Source organism: Miniopterus natalensis, chromosome 1, assembly GCF_054644295.1.
Source record: "Miniopterus natalensis isolate mMinNat1 chromosome 1, mMinNat1.hap1, whole genome shotgun sequence".
In the NCBI taxonomy this organism is placed as follows: Eukaryota; Metazoa; Chordata; class Mammalia; order Chiroptera; family Miniopteridae; genus Miniopterus; species Miniopterus natalensis.
In genome coordinates this window covers 79,371,113-79,390,899 of record NC_142081.1, presented here as the reverse complement: position 1 = coordinate 79,390,899, position 19,787 = coordinate 79,371,113, and the positions used below count along the sequence as shown (strand labels likewise).

The 19,787-nt window shown below is 41.6% G+C and overlaps 1 pseudogene; it reads right to left on the bottom strand.

Moving 5' to 3' along the window:
- Nucleotides 1-8,231: 8,231 nt before the first annotated feature.
- Nucleotides 8,232-19,787, bottom strand: part of LOC107526107 (neurofilament medium polypeptide pseudogene) — a 96,867-nt pseudogene continuing 85,311 nt past the window's right edge.

The following is a 19,787-nucleotide window of genomic DNA, read 5'->3' as shown; positions in this document are numbered from 1 at the left end:
TGCATAACCCATGGACACAGACAATAATGGGGTGAAGGCCTGGAAAGGGGGTGGGAGTGAGGTGGAGGGAGTCAACTGGGGGGCAAAATGGGACACATGTAATACTTTCAACAATAAAGATTTTTTAAAAAGATAAATTAAACAAATAAAGTAAAATAATTGATGTCCCATTTGTTTATTTTTTTCTTTTGTTTCTCTTGCTCTAGGAGATGTATCAGTGAAAATTCCACTACATGAGATGTCTGTGACTTTATTGCCTATGTTTTCTTCCAGGATTTTTACCGTTTCATGACTTACATTTATCCAGATTTAGTTTATTTTTGTATATGGTGTAAGTTGGTGGTCTAGTTTCATTTTTTTGCATGTAGCTGTCCAGTTTTCTTAGCACCATTTATTGAAGAGACTATCTTTACTCCATTGTATGTTCTTGCCTCCTTTGTCACATATTAACTGACTATAATTGCATGGGTCTATTTCTGGGGTCTCTGTTCTGTTCCATTGATCTATATGTCTGTTGTTGTACCAGTATCAGACTGTTTTGATTACAATGGCTTTGTAGTACAGTTTGATATCTGGTTAAAGTGATCCCTCCAACTCTGTTCTTCTTTTTCAAGATGGCTGTGGCTAGTCAGGGTCTTTTTTGGCTCTATATAAATTTTTGGAATATTTGTTCTAGCTCTGTAAAATATGCTGTTGGTATTTTAATAGGAATTGCATTGAATCTATAGATTACTTTGGGTAGTATGGACATTTTAATGATATTAATTCTTCCAATCCATGAACATGGTATATTCTAAAACTTGTTTATATCTTCTTCTATTTCTTTTTTCAGTGTCCTGTAGTTTTCCGAGTATAACTCTACATCCTTGGTTAAGTTTATTCCTAGGTATCTTATTTTTTTAGTTGCAATGGTAAATGGTATTGTTTTTTTAGTTTCTCTTTCTGAGAGTTCATTTTCCATGTATAAAAATGCTGTCGATTTCCAGATGTTAATTTTGTATCCAGCTACCTTTCTGAATTCATTTATCAAATATAGTCATATATCAAACAAAAAGCTTCTGCACAGCCAAAGAAAACAGCCTCAAAATACAAAGGAATCCCACGGTATGGGAGAACATATTTGCCAAGAATGTAGCTGATCAGGGGCTAATTTCCAAAGTGTACAAAGAACTCATACAACTCAACAAGAGGAAGACAAACAATCCAATTAAAAAATGGACACAGGACCTGAATAGACACTTCTCCAAAGTGAACATACAGATGGCCAAGAGACATATGAAAAAATGCTCAACATCATTAATCATCACAGAAATGCAAATTAAAACCACAATGAGGTATCACTTCACACCAGTCAAAATGGCTACCATCAACAAATCAACAAATGACATGTGCTGGCGAGGATGTGGAGAAAGAGGAACCCTGGTACACTGCTGGTGGGAATGGAGAACTGGTGCAGTCACTATGGAAAACTATATGGAGGTTCCTCAAAAAATTAAAAATGGAGCTGCCTTTTGACCCAGTGATCTCACTTCTAGGACTATGGCCTAAGAATGCTGAAACACTAATCAGAAAGAATACATGCACCCCTATGTTCATAGCAGTGCAATTTACATTAGCTAAGATCTGAAAACAGCCCAAATGCCCATCAGTAGATGAGTGATAAAAAAGCTGTGGGACATTTACACCATGGAATACTATGCAGCTGTAAAAAAGAGGGACCTTGTACTCTTTGGGACAGAATGGATGGGCCTGGAAAATATTACGTTAAGAGAAAAAAGCCAGGTAGAGAAAAACATCACATTTTTCTGAGTCACAAAGTAAATATTTTAGGCTTTGTGGCCATATGGTCTCTTTGCAACTACTCAAACCTGCCATTATAACTCAAAAGCAAACACAGGCAACATGGAAATGAATGGATGGGGCTGTGTTCTAAAAAAACTTTATGGACACTGAAACTTGAATTTCATAAAACTTTCATGTGTCACAAAATATTATTCTCTTGATTTTTTTCAACTATTTAAAAACAAAAAATATGCCCTAGCCAATTTTGCTCAGTGGTTAGAACATTGGCCTGCAGACCGAAGGGTTGTGGGTTCAATTCCAGTCAAGGGCGAGTACCTTGGTTGCAGCTTGATCCCTGACCCCAGTTGGGGTGCGAGTGGGAGGCAACCAATTGACGTGCCTCTCTCATATCAATGTTTCTCTCTGTGTCTCTCCCCCTTCCTTCCACTCTCTCTAAAAAATCAATGGAAAAAAATATCCTCAGGTGAGGATTAATACACACATACACACACACACAAAAGGAAGAAATATTCTTAGCTAAAAGGCTAGACAAAAACAGTCAGTGGGCCAGAATTGGCCCAAGGACTATAATTCGTGGACCTTTGACCTGATCTGTAAAATGGGGCCGACCATGAAAGATTTGCTCCAAATCAAAAGGCAATAGTTCCTACTGAGGAAACAGCCATTGAAACTGCACTGCTCATCACTCTAACAGGCCTTTGGCATGTCTTCCTAGCCTCCACACTGCCTACACTACTGAATCAAGCTTTAAACGCTCTCCATTATCAAGGTTAAAGCTTGTTTTGTCTATAATTCTACAGAGATTCCGACTTTTTTCACAAAGCTTCTAGCCTTTATCATTTTAAGAATCCTGACTTGACCAGGCCAAATAGATTTGATGTTCTGCCATCAGTTCAAACTCAGCATGCTTGAAATGAGACCCATTACTTTTTCTTCAGCATGAGCTCCCCATATTTTCTAACCCACCTATGTTCAAACCCTTAGACATCTTTGACTCTCCCCTTTGCATCTCCCAGATCTGATTTTCCCTCCAAGTTACAAATGTAACCACTCTTACCCCAGGACTAAGGCAGAGGTCTAGCAGAAAGAGAACAGTCCTGGGTTCCAGGTCCAGCTCTTCCATGAACTTGTCAGATAATCTGAGGTATCAGTTTAAAGATGTTTTAGGGATTCAGAGAATTAAGAGTATTCGAGAAAAATGACATGCACTTGCATGAACCTTGAAGAAATAGCAGAATCCCAATTGGAAGCTGATGAATAGCACATACCTATGGGATGGTCAGCCTTCTAATTACTTGATTTATTGCCTTTCTTCTTCCTCGGGGCCTTTTGTCAATAACTAGTCATCCTGTGTTAAAGCTTGACAGTGGAAGAAGTTAAAAGTTTAATAATAGCACAAAGTCTGTACAAAGATCCTGTGCTTGAATTCAGTGATAAGTATAGTTAGAGAGAAGAGCATCCCAGCTCATAGCAAAGATAATGTGCCTGCTTATGTTGGTTGTTAATGTATTCTAAGGAGAAAGGTACTATAAAAATGAAGCCATGCCTTTTAGTACCAGTTATTCACTAAATACTAGAGTTTGAGAATTCCTCCTTTCCACTGAAAAGGAACATACAATACAGTTCTCTTGATATTACAACCTGTGTGAAATGAAGGAGAATGGACTGGCAGCTAGAACGGGTAATTTAGGAAGAATTCCAGGGCTCTGTACTTGAGCTATAAACAGGGTCTTCATAAGGGCTTGTGCACTTTTAAACTTTAATAACCCAGGTTGTGAGTGTTAGAGAAACTATCTGTAAATGGTACTCAAAAGTGAATGTATTAAAGTTTAGCACAGCTACATCACACAACTGCACACACTATGTACTCATTTCAGATCCTGTGTCAAATGAAATATGGTCTGCAGAGTTGAAGTTCATGACAGCCCTAAGAAGAAAATTGAATTTGCCTTTAAATTCCATCTACAGTTTACTGTCATGTCTACCTCATATGCTTTTGAAGTTAAAAGTTTAATAATGGCACAAAGTCTTTATAAAGATCCTGTACTTGAATTCAGTGATAAGTAGAGTTAGAGAGAAGATCATACCATTTCATAGCAAAGATAATGTACCTACCTGCTTATGTTGGTTCCTTTTAAAACACCTCCAGAAATAGGAAGTATAGAGAGTTTCCACAGTTAGTACAACTCAGTAAACAAAAATAAAACAGAATATCTCTAACAGGAATCTAGTTCCAAACTTGGCTGAGTGATTCAAGAAAATCAATTTTCTCTCCTGGTCTTTAGGTTTTTTTCATTCTCTGCTAAAAATGGAATTATATAGGCCACCGATTCATAGTTACATGGTTTTTATAAGAGTGTGTGTGTGTTTGTATACAAGGAAAGGAGATTCTATATTTTCATAGTTAAAAGTCTTCCAATGTATCTTAATACGGGGACAAAACACTAGAAAAGCACAAAACCAATGAAGTGTTACTATTTTCTGCTCGTTCCCCAAACTAGAAGTTGCAAAATCAAAGCCCACAGTCCACCAAAAAAATCTGGGTGTGTGCATTTGAGGGGGATGGCAAGAATGAGGCTTCTCTTGAAGTCCTTGCTGAATACACAGAGCTGAGAGCTGGGGCAGTTACACAACTTACAGATTGCCTTGGCTGCTCTCCGTGTGCTTTGCCACGTTATTTATTTCCTGTATTTGATCAAGATAGAGAAAAATTGGGTACACAAATTTGACGTGGCTTTTGATTGGAATAGTTTATCAGATAAGTAGCTAAGATTTCAGGATAGGGATGGAGAGCATTTTAACACTTAAGGCCAAGGGGCAGCTGAAGAAAATGGTGTAACCCAAAGGTGTTCATGCTCCCAGACTCCGCTTTGAGAAACTCGTCTCCTCCTTATTGCTTTCTTATCTCCCGGAGGGGCACCAAGTGTTCTGCTTAGTTACAACCTTCTTCATAAAGGAATCTGATAAACATCTTCACACTGAACTGAATGTTGCTATTAACTCCCCCAGTGGCACTGCATTTTAACAGAAGCCAAGATCGAGAAATTAAAACTCTAACTGAACACTTTTCAGGCAACCCTAGAGTTGGAGAAGTGTTCAGAGAAAGTGAATGCAAAGAAGCAGGGAGGCTTCCAAGGACCCCAATATTCTGCAGTGGGCAGGCCTCTTCCCAGCCAGCTCTGACCTCTTCAGTCAGGCTTTGCCCCAAGTCGGCAGAGGGTTATGTACATAGTTTTGGAAATAGTCTGGAAATGCTGATTTTTCAGGTGACCCAATAATGGGCTTCAATATTTGGAAAAATGAGAATGACATTGCTCTTCTGGAGGGTTTTTTTTTGGCAGTACTTAGATGAGGCTGTGGGTCCTGAAGAGTTGAATAGCAGCTAACACTAAAATTGCTATTGACGGAGGGCAGAGGGCTGGGCCTCTTGGTTCCAGGGCTGTGATAGGAGGGACCCTTGGCTCAGCAAAGACAGGACTCAGCAAAGACAGGACTTGGCTCAGCAAAGACAGGACTTATTCACTTAATAAGACTTTGTCAGACACAGAAGTTTTCTATGTTGGCTTGTGTTTTTGAAGCTTCGAAGGCATGAGTTGGAATAAGTCATCTATGCTAGTCTTGGCTTTAAAAGCTTTTGTTGAAGGCTCTCCAAGCTTTGGTGTAAAATCTCTTTCGAAGTAAAGATTTTGGACTAGTGAAGTATGTTGTTGCTTTCATGTCATTCTGGCTTTCCATTAGATAGATTTCCAAAAATGTTATCTTACTTATTGTATTGTGATTTGTGGTAAAAGATTTGCATGTTCACTCTAAGCTCTCTTGCTTGGCCTCTCTTAGATGCAGTTGCCCTCTCTTTATAAACAGAGCAGAGATAGCTAGAGTGTCTCACACCAAAAAAAAAAAAAAAAAATGCACCCTAGTTTAAATGGAGCATCAATCAAAAATGCAAAAGCTGAAGCTCCTTCTTCAAGTTCTCCACTGAGGACACCTAAGGTACCATCCTGGATGCACATGGTCTTGCCCTCATAGGAAGAAGGTTTTAGAATGCCCAGGGCAGCATTTATAGCATTCAAAAAAAGTTCAGACTTTGACTACATTCAAGGTGCTAATTTGTACTCTTTTGGTTTGTTTCTTATATCTACTGGAAAACCTAAATAATTGTATAGGTTTAATCAAGGATTCATTTGAATAATGTTCAAAAAATTCTGTTCTTATCTATGCTCCACCAACAGCACTCATGTCACACATTCTAATCCTGGTTCTTCTACCTGAACTTCAGTGTCCTAGTCTACTAAAAAATTAATTTAAAAAATAAAGATAGAAAAAATAGAGACAATAGGATCAATGTGCATTGTTGCAGATAAATTCCTAATAGATTAGGAAAAGGCACTACACACGAACACACACACCTGCCACAGATGAGAGACTCTCAGGCAGAATAGGAGGCAAGGCATTGCACCTCTGCTCAGTTCTTCCTTTGTCCCTGGTTCCTCGTGGGGCATTCAGCTGACATGTTCACTCCTTCCAGATAGAGTGCTGAAGGGGTTGAGGAAGAAACCAGATTTTCATGATATTATTAAGCCAGAAAATGTACTTGAACTAACTGTGTGCATCTCTTTAAGAAAATGTTTACAAATACCGGGATCTCTTAGTTCCTGAACCAAATGTGGCACTAACAAGGACCATCCACACATAATGGAAGAAAGTGGAGTCAGTGCTCAGGTGTCCCTGAACAATCCTGCGGCCTTCAGCTTTGAAAAGCCCATCTCCCCCAACAGGGCTCAGGATTATAACAGACCTAGATGAGATAACGTATGCTGAAGTGCTCTACTCACTCTCAAACACTTTGCATATATGAAGTATTGTCATTACTCCAACCTTACCTATAGCACAGCTAAGATGTTAAAACAACTCTGATTTGGTGCCTAGCATGACTTTCCTGTTGTATATTGAACCAGTGTGTGAATGCTGGTAAGAGAAGTCTTGGACTAGGATTTTTATTTTCATGCAGTTGCACTGAGTTTGGAATAGATTAGGAAAACTCAAGATACGTTTCATTTCTATACATTCTTTTTCCCCCCAATGTGACCTTTATTGAGCAAGTACTGCTGTGACGTTTAACATCAATCAGTGAAAGGCTGCAAACTGTGCATGTCAACGAGGTTCTCCCATGAAAGAAAGTCCATTTTAAATGCACCAGTGAGGTAAACATAATTATTCATATATAGCTTTCTTAAGGCTAAGAGAGTTCTGTGTTTCATTTATTTTTGGCTCAGTTGGTTCTTTGCATAATACATCTCAAGATATTCCCTACTCTGGGTGCCCCGCTTCCAGCAGCTTAGGAAATTGGTCAATCCCCCAGGTACATACAATATCATGCATTTGAACCCCGCAAAGACTGAGGAGAGAGCATCCTGAGCTTGCATGCAGTTCCCTCATATTGCACAAGGTAAAATACAATGTCTGGAGCCCCCCTGGGAGAACCCGTTCTATTTTGAAGCTGTCAATCACATGCATTTTGAAATTGTCATATGGCTTAACCTTTTGAACGGGCATCAGTTAGGAGTCGCTCTGGGAGACTTCCTTTACTATGGTGTGTGAGGTGGCCTTCGCTGCCGTTTTAGTAGACACTAGTTTCTCCTCAAAGGTCTCCTCATGCTTTTTGACCTTTTGAGTGACAGTGACAGGTTTAGTGATGTGTTTGGTAGCGCCATCTCCCCCCTCACTGGTGATTTTCCCATCCTTTTGGTCACCGCCGCGTCGTCCTCGCCTTTATCGCGCCCCTTCTTCCACCTGCGGGACTGGCCTGGCGCATTGCTCACCGCGCGTCTCTCCCTTCTCCCCCACGCCTCCTCGGTTCCCGCTGTCCCGCGCCTTTCCCGCCGCCTCCCCCTTGACGGCTCTGCCTCCCTTCGTGGGTGCCTCTGACCCTCGGTCGCCGCCTCCCTCCTCTTGGCTCTCGCCTCCCGCAGCTGCTGCTTGTCCGCCTTGGCACCGGGCTCCAAGCTCCTCCTGGTCGGCCGTCGCCGTCGCCTGCGGCGCCTCCTCCCCGCGGGGCGCGGCCTCCTCTCCTCTGCGCTCCCTGCAGCTCCCCTCCTTGCTCCCTGCCTTCGCCTCCCGGGCCTCCTGGGCTGCTTCTCTCCTTCCCCGCCCTCCCTTCCTCCTCTTTCTGCTCTCCTTTCCCGCGCCAGCTGCCGCCTTTGGCTTCCCCTCTCCGCTGGCGATTTTGGGGCCGGGACCTGGCCTTCTCCGGCTCGCCCACCGTGGCTTCCGCCACCAGCTCCACCTTGGTCACCACGCCGTCCCTTTCGCCTCAGGTTTCTTCTCTTCCCTCGTTGCATGCTCCCCTCCTTCCTCCTGCCCACCCTCCTCTCTCCTCTAGAACCTTCCTCCTGGGGTCCCCGCCCCTCGGCGCGGTCGACTTAGCGCCCTCACCTGTCCTCGCCCCCTCGGGCGGCTTCTCCCGCCCTTTCAGCCCAGGCGCCCTGGCTCTCGCCGGACGCCTGGGTCGCCCCCACTTCTCCCTTCTGTTTCCCGGAGACTGCCGGCGCCTCCGCCACGGCCTCCAGGGCGCCCTCCGTTCCCGACTCCTCGCCTTCCGCTCGGGCCTCCTCTGTGACCCCCTCGGCAAATCGGTGCTGGGAGCCTCTACCTGGGCCTTCTGATCTTACTGGACATCGTGACAGAAGCTGTCGGTGAGCATCCAGAGGCCCGGCGACGCCTCCTGAAAACGTGCTAAATCTGGGCCCTTCATCTCCCAGGTTTCCTCTACGCAGCGATCTCAGTATCCAGAGCCATCTTGACATTGGGGAGACCCTGGTACTCTCGCAAATGACGATCGGTTTCCACTTTGTGCCCCGAAGCTCATTTTGCAGCTGCTGGATGGTGTCCTGGCAGCTGCTGAGGTCGTGGTGGTGACGCTCCTGGACGTCGCCGAGCTGCCCTCCGGGGACCCCTTGGTGCCGCCCGATGCTCTGGGACCGCAGCCGGCACTCGGCCATCCTTTCCTTGCGGAGCCGACGGCCGCCTGGTCCTGCAGGGCCGCCTGGGGGAGCCCGGCGGGGCGGCACTGGAAGCCCCCTCTGCCTGGTGCGCGCTCTGGCCGCAGCGGCGCTCGAGCTGGGGGCGGATTTCCTCCAGGCCGACGAGCTGTCTTCAGGTGGTCTTTGCGCTCCGCTCCGACGTGCGACGACGCCCGGATCTGGGCCAGCAGGCCGGCCACCTCTTCCTCGCGATCGCTCCGTGGGGAGGTCACTTCATCCTGCCGCGGCTGCACCTTCTTGTCCAGCTCCACCTTGACCAGCGCCGCCGCCTCGACGCCTCTGCGCAGTGCTCCGATGGCCGCCTCGGTGACCCTGCGCAGCCACGCTTCCTTGAGCCGGGGGACGTCTTCCTCCAGGTGTCCGAGTCTCCTCGGGACTCAGCATCTGGAGGGCGGCGCGCGGCTCACGGATCCGGCCGCACGGTCGCCCGGCTGGGCGCGCGAGCCCGGATCTCCGCCCGGGTTTCCTGGCTCTGCTGCCGCAGGGAGCGCACCTTCTCGACGTAGCGGGCCAAGCGGTCCTTCAGCCGCTGCAGCGGCTCCTCGCTGCCGCCCGACAGCTTGTCGTCGCCGCCTGTCCGCAGGCGCCGTCGAGCAGGGACGAGGGTTGGCCGAAGCCCAGGCTGCTGTCCGCGGAGCCGAGCACGGCCCGGCGGTAGGCGGGGGGCCTTCCGAGCGCAGGACGATGACTCGGTGCTGGGCGAGCTCCTGGGCCCCGGCTGCGAGCGGGAGTCGCTGGACCCCGAGCCGCCGAGGCGCCTGAAGCGGGAGCGGGTCTCAGCCACCTGCGGGCAGGCGGACCGGCTGCCCAGGAGTCCAACGAGCAGCTCACCGTGGAGGCCTCGGAGTGTGTGGCTGTCACAGCCTCATTTCTATACTTCCTTCTTCACATGAGTCTCAGAATCTGAGGATACCCTAAAATCTTCCGCACCCTGTTAAATCCTCTCTAAAATATTCCTTCCTGAGGCCTTCTAGCCTGGACCGCGGTCCCTGGGAGATGGGAAACCTGCCACCTCAGAGGCCCATTCCATCTGTGCATAGTTCTGTTAGAGAGCGCTGCCCTAAGTTACAATCTGCCTCTTTGAAACTATTTTTAAGAAGATTGAGATGAAATAATTTTCTGATAATAGTCATTCACACTTACTATAGAAAGTTCAGAAAATATAAACATTACTCATTTTCATAACCCAGCAAGATAACCACTTTGCTTTTCTCTACTTTGGTGCTTTCTTTCACAACCTCTCTATGCTACATCCTGCTACATTTTTCTAAAAAATGGACAAGGCATCTGAATCTGGAGTAACTCCCTTGAAGACATGATTTTTTCCAACATATTATTGTAAAAACGTTTTTAACTTTATTTTTTTTGTTGACACTATTACAGATGTCTCCATTCCCCCCTCTTTACCAGCCTCCACCCAGCCATCCAGTTCCTGCCCCGCTTTCCTCTGGCCATCACCACTCTCTTGTCTGTGTCTATGGGTTATGCATATATGTTCTTTGGCTAATCCCCTCACCTTCTTTCATCTAGTGTCCCCTCCCCTCTGACAGCTGTCAGTCTGTTCCATGTATCCATGCCTCTGTTTCTATTTTGTTTGTCAGTTTATTTTGTCCATTAGATTCCACATATAAGTGAGATCATGTTATTAGCCTTTCTCTGACTGGCTTATTTCACTTAGCATAATACTCTCCAGGTCCATCCATGCTGTCATAAAAGGTTAAGACTTCCTTATTTTTTACAGCCATGCAGTGTTCCGTTGTGTGAATGTACCACAACTTTTTTATCCATTCATCTACTGATGGGCACTTGGGCTATTTCCAGATCGTTGCTACTGTAAATAACGCTGCTATGAACATGGGGGTGCATACCCTGTAATCTTCTGGATTAGTTATTTTGGGATTCTTAGGATATATTCCCAGAAGTAGGGTTGCTGGGTCAAAAGGCAGTTCCATTTTTAATTTTTTTGAGGAACCTCCATACTCCACAGAAAAGTTGAAAGAATTTTATGTTGAACAGCCACATACCCAGCACTGAAATTCTACATTAACACTTCACTGTATTTGCTTTATCACATATCTAGTTATCTGTTCACCCCTCTATCCCTCCATTAATCCATTTTATCCTTTTGATTCATTTCAAACATTGCAGACATCACACTTTCTTCTAAATATTTCAGCATTCATATATATATATATAAATATAAATTTATCTTTATTGTTGAAAGTATTACAGATATCCCCCCTTTTTCTCCCATTGATACCCTCAACCCTGCATTCCCCCCCCCCCCCAGGCCTTCACCACACTATTGTCTGTGTCCATGGGTTATGCATATATGCTTATAAGTTCTTTGATTAATCTTTCCCCACCCACTCCCCTACCCCTGCCTTCCCACTGAGATCTGTCAGTCTGTTCCATGCTTCTGTGTCTCGGGACCTATTTTGTTTCTCAGTCTGTTTTGTTTATTAGATTCCACATGTGAATGAGATCATGTAAAACTGAATCAAGAAGAATCAGAAAACCTGACTAGGCCAATACCAACTGGTGAAATCGAAGCAGTAATAAAAATACTCCCAGCAAACAAAAGCCCTGGTCAGGACGGCTTCACAGGGGAGCTTTCTAATTTTTTAAGTTATAGGGTTAGATAGTTTACTAAAAATTTTTCTTGCTTTTTGAGGTAGGCCTGGAGTGCTATGAACTTCCCTCTTAGGACTGCTCTCACTGTGTCCCATAAACACAGCGTTGTGTGTGTCTATGCACAGTGTAGAGTTGTTGTGTGTTCATTTTCATTTGTTTCCAGGAAGTGTTTTATTTCTTTCTTGATCTTATTGGTAAGCCATTCAATGTTTAATAATATGTTATTTAGCCTCCATGTGTTTGAATGTTTTTGAGTGATTTTACTATAGTTGATTTCTAATTTCATGCCCTTGTGATCTGAGACGCTTGCTATGATTTCAGTCTTCTTGAACTTGTAGAGACTTTTTTGTGTCCTAACATGTGGTCTGTCTTTGAGCATGATCCATGTGCCCTTGAGAGGAATGTATATTCTGCAACTTTGGGGTGAAATGTTCTGTAAATATCAATTAAATCCATCTAGTGTGCCATTTAGAGTCACTGTTTCTGTGTTGACTTTTTGTCTGGAAAATCTATCCAGTGAAGTCAGTGGGATGTTAAAGTCCTTGACTATGACTGTATGGCTGTTAATCTTTCCCTTAAAGCCCTTAAGGTTATTACTGATAGGCCCTTATTTATTGCCATTTTAATTCTTTAAGCCTATGTTTCTCTCTATTTCTTCTTATTATTAGAGCAGTCCCTTTAACATTTCCTTAATGCTGGTTTGGTAGTGATAAACTCCTGTAGCCTTTTTTTTGTCTGGGGAGCTCTTTATTTCACCATCTATTTTGAATGATAGCCTTGGTGGATAGAATAGTCTTGGTTTCAGATCCTTGTTTTGCATTACCTTGAATACTTCATACCATTCCCTTCTGGCCTGTAGAGTTTCTGATGAGATGTCAGCTGATAACCTTATGGGAGCTCTTTTGCAGGTAACAGATTGCTTTTCTCTTGCTGCCTTTAATATTCTCTCTTTGTTTTGAATTTTTGGCATTTTAATTATGATGTGTCTGAGTGTGGGCCTTTTTGGATTCTTCTTGCTTGGGACTCTCTGTGCTTCTTGAACTTCTGTGACTTTTTCCTTCACCAGGTTAGGGAAGTTTTCTGCCATTTTTTCTTCAAACAGGTTCTCTAACCCTTGTTACTTTTGAGCTCTCCTAGCACTCCTATGATGCAAATATTGTTACATTTCATGTTGCCCCACAGCTCCCTTAGACTGCTCTCCTGTTTTTTAATGTTTTTTCATTTTGGATCTCTGACTGAGTGATTTTTTTCTACCCTGTGTTCTAATTCATTGATCTGATCTTCAGCTTCCTCTAATCTGCTGTTTATTCCGTCCAATGTATTCTTTAATTCTGCTATGTGATTCTTAATTTCCTTCAAAGTTTCCATATCTTTTTTCATGCTGTTGAGCATCCTTACAATCAGCATTCTGAACTCAATAAATGATAGATTGCTTATCTCCCTTTCAGTTAGCTCTTTTTCTGGAGAGTTCTCTTGTTCTTTCATTTGGGGCTTGTTTTTTTGTGTCCCCATTTTGGCTGCCTATTTGGGTTTGTTTCTATGCATTAAGTAGCCCTGCTAGGACTCTCAGTCTTTTTGGATGGTCTGTGGTGCAGGCCAATGTGAGATGCTGTTTGTGACTGGCCTTGAGCACCCTGTTTGGAGGTATCAACAACCCATGGCTTGAGGGCCCCTCTGTTGGGGCTGGGTGCGGTTGGACAAGACCAAGTTGCACACCAAAGTCTGCTTTGCCAAGGCTGAGGTCCAGAAGCAGATCAAGAAAAGAATCAAAGCACTCTGAGGGGTCTGCCTCTGCCTGCACTCTGATTAATCTGATTCTCTTAATGAGCCTCAGGCTGTAGAAACTCCACAGTGTGGGGTGGCTTATTGTTATCAGTCTCTTAGTGAGCCTCAGGCTGTAGAAATTCCATAGGATAGGGTAAGAGGTTTTTCAGCAGGGTGGGGCAATTGCTTTCCCCTCAGGCAAAAGCTACTTGGAAGGTAAATGTCTGTCTCTTCAGTATGGAGGAATGACTCAGCACAGGAATCCAGAGGGATATCCTCTGAGCCCCATCTCCAGAGCCTACAACCCTAGATTCTCCTCACACTGCTCCAGTCCACTCTGCCATCCCTCTGCTGGAGCCCAAGGTGAGTGACTGCACATGAGACTCTGTGCATTGGCCCTTTAAGAAGGTGCCTGCATTTCCAGCCATCTCTCCCTGGCAGACAATAACCCGGCTGCTTTTCTCAGTCATATGTTATGTAGGCACCTTTCTCAGTTCTGGTGCTCTTGGCTGGGAAGCCCAGCCTTGGGTTTAGGCCCCAGAGCCCTCAGTGGGAACCCCCACAGCTGAGATATCCCTCTGGACCTTCAGCCGCTGCCTGTGGGAGCCCAGCCAGCCCTCTCTCACCTCTGTACTTCCTACCTCTATGTGGTCTCCACTTTTCCTCCTTTGTTATGAGGGTACTCTGCAGCTTGTCTTCAGTTGCAGTTGATTATTCAGGATATTTTTTCTTTGTTTTAGTTGTAATTCCAGTTTGGTCCCTGGAGAATGTCAGTGTAGCTTCCACTCAGTCTGCCACCATCTTTAATCTCCTACCATTCATATTTTTAACTACAGTATAATGTTAGCTAACATTTTTCTTTTAAGGTAAAATTTACATACAATGAAATAAACAAATCTCAAGTGTACAAGCACTGAGGATTGACAAATGTCACACCTGTGTAACCCAAGCCTTTATCAAGATGTAGAAAGTTATCTTTACCCCCCCACCCCAAATTCCCTATGTTCCTTTGCAATCAAATCCCTGCCTGAACCCCCCCCCCAATAGATTAGTTTAGCCTAGTCTTGAACTTTATACTGTTGGGACCAGACAGTGTGTGCTGTTCTGTATAAGGCTTATTTCTTTCTGCATAATGTGACTTAGATCTATCCATTTTGCTGTGTGTATACACAGGAACAAACAAGCAGTTATTTGTTTCTTTCTACTGCTAGTTACTATTCCATTGTACAAATAAACCAATTTATCCATTTTCCTATAGATAAGTAGCTGGACTGAGTCCAGTTTTTGACCATTACAAATAAAGCTTCAATAAACATTGTTATACAAGTCCCTTTGTGAATATAAGTTTTTATTTCTTATGAGTGAACGCCTTAGAATGGAATTTCTGGATCTAGGGTGGGTATGTGTTTAGTGTTTAAGAAACTGCCAAAATTTGCCCAAACTGATTGTATCATTTTACATTTCTAGTAGCAATGTGTGAGAGTTTCAATTGTTGTACATCCTTGCCAGCATTTAAAGTTGTAGTCTTTTTAATTATAAACATGCTAATGAGTATATAGTGGTATTTCCTCATGGTTTTAATTTGTATTGCTCTGATCACTCATGATGACGAGCATCTTTTCATATGTTTACTGGCTAATTACACATTTCTTTTTGTGAAATGTCTTCTGAAATATTTTGCCCATTTTTAATTGGGTTGTTGAGTTTAGGAATTCTTTGTTTATCTTGGTTATAAGTTCTTTGTCAGACATGTTTCGTGAATATTTTCTCCTGGCCTGTGGCTGCATTTTCTTAACTGAGATGAAACATAATTGTATAATAGTTACAAAATTCAGTTTTATAAATTTGTATAATTCATTTCACCATTCTCTACTGTTGGATCCTTAGGGTTTTTCCCCCTATTTTATTTATCAATAACATTGTGATAAACATTTTTTACATCCATATATTTTAAACACTAACACTTTTGTCACATTGTTGAAACCTTTTCTATAGTTTGCCAACTGTATTTCAAATTTTTTAATTTTACAACTGAAACCTATATTTTTATCTACCAATGTCACCCCAATAAATTCAATAAAATAAATAAATAAAAATATTGCATTAAAAATAAATATAATTTTTTTTAGAGTTTTGAACTCTAAAAATACTTCTGAACAGACAGACCTGATGCACTTAGACAGGCCTAAACTCAATAAATAAACTACACACTTGAGCAAGATACCTTCTCTGAACCTCATTTTCATCTTCATGGGATTGTTGCAAAGATAAAATTAGTAATAGACTTATAATTTTTGATATAATGTCTAGTATACAGTACATGCTTAATAAGTATTAGACATCATTATGATGACCTCTCCTATTGCTTTTATATTTTTTAATGTTTTTTATTATTATTTTACCAATTCCAACATCAATGAAATGTTCATTTATATCTTTTAGTTTTGGGCTTCTAAAAATTTTAACTCATCGATCCACTTCATATAATCTTCAAAAAAAAATTTTTGTCTATTCCATTTCCATACTCATAGCTCATTTTATAAATCATTTAATTGATTTTATATTGATTGACTAGGAATTTTTGAACAGAGCATATTAGTTAAACATTTCTATGTAAAAAATTACCCCAAAACTTAGCAACTTAAAGCAACAAACATTTATTATCTTACAGCTTTTGAGGGTCAGGAATCCACAAGCAGATAAGTCAGGTAGTTCTGATCCAGGTATCTCATGAAATTGAAGTTGAGATTCAGATGGGGCTACGAGTCACCTGAAGGCTTGACTGGGCTGGAGAATCTGCTTCCCAGATGAGTCTCAAAAAATGTGTGGACATATTTAATGCTATTAAAAATGGTGAATAGTGTTAATAGTAGACAGTCATTCAGACTTTTATTTTTTATCAAAATATCGCTAGGATTTTCATCATAACTCTTAGTTTGACAGAGACATTCTTTATCATATTAAGTATAAGATCTTTACTTTCTATATTTCTAAAAATTTTCTTTTTTGAATAGTTAATTTTGTCAAGTTCCTTTGGACACAATTATATCATTTTTTTCCTTTAACCTGTTCATGTGACAATAAGCACTGGTCAATTTCCTAATATTAGACCATTCTGTATTCTCAAAATAAACAGTACCTGATGGATCAATTCTTAAATATATTACTGGCTTTGATTTGCTGATATTTTAGTCAGGACTTCTGTTTTGATATTTATATGTGAATCCATCCTCTATGGGTCACTGATTTTATTTTACGTGCATGTCTTTTAAGTAGCATGTAGTTTGAATTTGATATCTGACACACAGTCAGTACAATATATGCTTTAGCTATTAATAATTTCTGTGGTTTTAAGTCCAGATTTATGTTGAAAATTTTTTAAAAATTTCTTTAAAAAATGTTTTATATGTATTTATTCATTTCAAAGACCACATTTTCATTGATCATTTATACTTAATTATTTAAATGGTTCAGATGTTTACTGTTCTTTCATGGCACAATTTCTCCTATATTTGAGCTATTTTTGATTCACAGTTTGTTAGTTGGAGTTCATTTTTAAGTGAAAAGAATGGTATGTGGCAAGGTGGTGTTGCTCAGCAGCACAGTGAGAAGTCTCTGGGCCAGAGAGCTCCGAAGGACCATAGCAGCATGGAGGTTTGTAACCATAAGGCTCTGTCTTATCAATTGGTAGCAAGAGTCAAATGAGGTTTTGCAGGGTATGCAAAGCAAGCAGGTTCTAAATATTTAAAATTTTGCTTGTTCAGACTATTTTTAAAATAGTTGGATGTGTAAAAGTTTGAGCTAACAGGTCTCAGCCTGCAGTGAAGAAATAAGCAACCTGGGGGCCAATATACAGAGGCCATCTTTTGCTCATTTATACATTTTTTAGTGCTTTCCCTTAACCAAGTTTGTGATGCCTGTGTTCTTTGTCACATGTGGCCACTGAAGTCTCTGCTCAGTTTTTAGTGGGCAGCTAAGGGCCGGGATAAAGATTTCTTTAAGTGTCTGAAACCAGCACATCTCCAGTTTCTATTTTATTCCCAGTTCCCGTTTGTTGTTGTTCTTTATCTCAGTTTTGTTGTTGGTTGTTTGTTTTAATCTTCACCTGAGGATATTTTTTCCATTGTTTTTCAGAGAGAGAAACATCAATATCAATGTGGAAGAGACACATGGATTGGTTGCCTCCCACACAAACTGGGACGGGGGCGGTGACCGAGCCTGGGACTGAGGTACGTGCCATTGACCAGAATCAACCCTGAGACCCTTGAGCCTGAGGGTCAACACTCTAATCACTAAGCCAAAACGGCTAGGGCTATTGTGTTTTTTTCTTCTACTTCACCGTTCACTCCTCTGTTTCTTTTGGTAACTATTTTTTGTCTCTCCAACCTTTAAATACCCAAAGGCAGGAGAGCTCAGTCCTTGGACTTCTCCATCCACCCCTAGTTATCGACATCCAGTTTTATGGCTTCAAATACCACTTATCTGCTGACAACTTCCCAATTTATATCTCCAGCCTAGACTTCTCCCTTCAGTTTGGCACTTGTATATTCAGTTACCTACTGCACACGTCCATCTGAATATCTAATAAACCATATTTAACATATATGTTCAAAACCAAACTCTCACCCTCACCCATACATACGTGTTCCTCACACAGTCTTCCCCCACTGCAGTGAGTGAGAATTCTATTTTTCCAGTTACTCTGACCAAAAACTTGAAGAAGTCATCCTTGACTTCTCTCTTTCTTTTGTATTATTTATAGTCAATCTTTTAGCAATCATGTGACTCTACCTTCAGGATTTATTCAGAATCCTGTCACTTTTCACTACCATTATCTTTTCTTTGTACTTTAGATTTAAATTTTATCACACTATTATCAATCATATACCCTTTACATTTAAATTTCATTTGGCAACCCCAATATTTGCTCTGTGATTTTATGGATTGCTGATACAATATGTAAATGACTCTAATAAATTCTCCCAGATCAAAGCCTTCTAACAGATATCACTAGCAGTATAATAAAAGTGTTCCTTTATGCAACAAGCCACTGCTATCTTTTGTCTTGACTATTTCAATAGTCTCCTAACTAATCTCTGCTTCTGTCCTTGCTTTCTCCCTCCAAAGTCCATTCTCAGTAAAACAGTCAGAGAGATCCTTTAAAAATCATATCAAGTTACATCTCTCCCCCTAAACTTTCAATGTCTTACCATCCCTCTCAGTAAAAGCCAACATTCTCTTAATGGTCCACCATGTCCACGTGGCCTAGCACTCCATTACACCTCTAATCTTACTCCCCAACCCCTTCCCCCTCCCTTTCCTCCTCCCCCTTCCCCACACACTCTGCTCCTGGCTGATTCTGGGACACATCAGGCATGCTTGAACTTGCTGTTTTTTCTTCTTGGAACTCTTGCCCCAGATATCATCATAACTATTCCAGGTCTTAGCTTAATATCACCTTATCAGTGGGACCTTCCCTGGCCATCTTCCCTCTTTCCTTTCCAGGTATTCTTTATCTTTCTCTATTTTGTTTTGTTTTTCTTATCACCATCTAAAATACTTCAGTTTTGTTTACGTATTTATTCTCAGTGTCCCCACTCTAGAACGTAAGCTCAAGAGAGCAAGGATCTCTATTTCATTCACTGCTTTAACTCTACTGTCCAGAGCAATGCTTGGCACATCATAGGTATTCGATATATGTTTGTTTCAAAGCTGGATTTAAAACGCATCTGCAAGAGACTTGAATTTTTCAAAATAAAACCTCCAACCTCACCATAACCTGTGTCAATTAGTCCCCTTTTCTCTTCAGCTTGCTGGGCAATGTAACTTTATCAATATGTGCAGGTTAGTCCTTGATTTCAGCTCAGAGCAGGTGCTTGGCCTTTGGACTGCACGTTTTCTGTGACAATAATGTACTTAGAGCTCTGGCTGGGTGGCTCAGGTGGTTGGAGCATCATCCCGCACACAAAATGTTTGTAGGCTTGATTCCTGGTCAGATCACATATCTTTAGGTTGTGAGTTCGATCCCTGGTCAGGGCACGTGTGGGAGGCAACTAATTATGTTTCTCTCTCGCTCGCTCCCTTCTTCTCTCTCCAAAAATCAATAAAAACATATCCTCGGGTGAGGATTAAAGGGAAAAAAATTAAATTTAAATTTAAATTTAAAAAAAGAAGAATGTACTTACATAGCTTTAAGATAGTACTATTTTGTTTATATTTTTATAGATCTATGCACATAATCATTTCTTTAAGTTCGCTGGCACTAATTTCCTATTTTTTGAATAACGCCTTAAAATCGTTTTTAAAAAGTAAACAAGATTGGCTGTGTATTGATAATTATTAAAGAGGAATCTCTTATTTTTAAAAAAGGAAACTAATACACATTTATTTTAGAAAATTTTGAAAACCAAAGAAAATATAAGAAAAAAACTAAAAAGCACCCAGAGTCTCACTATGCAAGTATAAACAATCATTGTTAGCATTTTATATTCTTATAGTCTTTTATCTATTCAAAGGATTTATTTTTTTGCATAATCATAACTATAC